The sequence below is a fragment of the Saccostrea echinata genome, unplaced genomic scaffold (assembly GCF_033153115.1).
Source record: "Saccostrea echinata isolate AGI-Se365-2 ecotype Australia unplaced genomic scaffold, CSIRO_AGI_Sech_v1 ptg000028l, whole genome shotgun sequence".
Classification (NCBI taxonomy): Eukaryota; Metazoa; Mollusca; class Bivalvia; order Ostreida; family Ostreidae; genus Saccostrea; species Saccostrea echinata.
In genome coordinates this window covers 6,776,115-6,777,724 of record NW_026889777.1, presented here as the reverse complement: position 1 = coordinate 6,777,724, position 1,610 = coordinate 6,776,115, and positions in this window count along the sequence as shown.

The following is a 1,610-nucleotide window of genomic DNA, read 5'->3' as shown; positions in this document are numbered from 1 at the left end:
TATTTCTTACATTCAACTCGTTGACTATGCACAAATAAGTGACTGTATAATTTAAGGATATCGAAGGATAAAGTTTTAATCAGAGCAGAGGGAAAATGCACAAACTAAACTATGATATTCGACATAATGATATGTAAAATACGTTTCTTGTCCTTGCTGATGAATGAAGACTTTGTAAGAAATAAGACTTCACACTTACAAGAATTACATTCCTGTTCATGATACCCTGGATTGCATCCATTCTTACAATGTCCGTCAACAAAGTTACAGGTTTCATTATTGATACAGTGTCCACTACACCTTTGCCTGCAGTCACCGTAGGTACCCTCTGTACATTCTAGTTGATGGAAATAAAACATATATACCCAAAATGTTAGATTCCTAATTTCAAATATAAATAACTTTGATTGTGTATGTGTGGATTAAAGGCTATGCAACATAACTTTGACATCAGCGCCGGTTTCCTTTTAGTTAATTCACAGGCAAAAGTGGCTTACATAAATTTTATAAGAAATCCACACGAATTTCATGTAAATTCTTTGCATGAGAAGGAGACAAAAAAACAAGACATGTGAAATTTATGTGAAAACTTTAAGCCATTTTGACCTAACTTTCATATGAATTTTACATGAAGAGCATATCACATAAAAATCGTGCAGAGAAAACTCCACATGAAAGTTCTAAAAAATATATATGTGATTATTATATAGTCTATAAATATCCCCTGTATAATCTATACAAACGTAGACAGTTCATAACACTACATATTCACCGGATTTGAAGCCGTATTCACCGGAGGGTCAGTGCGCGTGCAATGGCATTGTGACGTCACAATCAATACCTCAAACAACGTTGAAAACAATGGTTGCAACGGCCGGAGCTAGCTGAATATATGAGCAGGAAAAATTATTTCGCAAGTCTATCACAAGATTATTTTCTTAACATTTCGATGTCTTACACACAGCGAAAAGAAAACACGGAAGTTATAAGTTGTAATCTGGACATTTGTTAAGTTTATACGACAGAAGTTCGTTCGTCAGGCGGCCTTTAATGTCTTATTCATTAAATCCTGACTATATAATAAAACAATTATGGACTCTTTCGATGGTGAATATGGTTTGTAATTCACCAGAAAAATATCAATATGACCGAGGCGAAGCCCGAGGCGAAGCTTATTCTGGTGAATAACAAACCATATTCACCATCGAAAGAGTCCATAATTGTATATTATCATACAAACTTATTCACATGATAATCGCATGAAAAAATATTTATATAATTTTTACATGATTTTCACATAATTTTCAAATAAAAAGATAATCACATGAATATCATGTAAGCCACGTTTCCCTGTGATACACATATGTACATCTAAATGTATTCCCCTTTATAAAAATGTGTATTCCTAAGAAAACGTTGATTAAACACAAAGCATTGTTCACATGTTCGATAGAACTTCACAATTGAACATGTCTTGAGGATTTTATAACAAACGTAGAAAAAGATGTAATAAACGATGTTAATTAAAGAAAATTTAAAGCTTATTTCATACCCCACGTGTAATCTTGTAACTCCTAACCAACCACCCCCACATTTCTGCTAACAAAAGG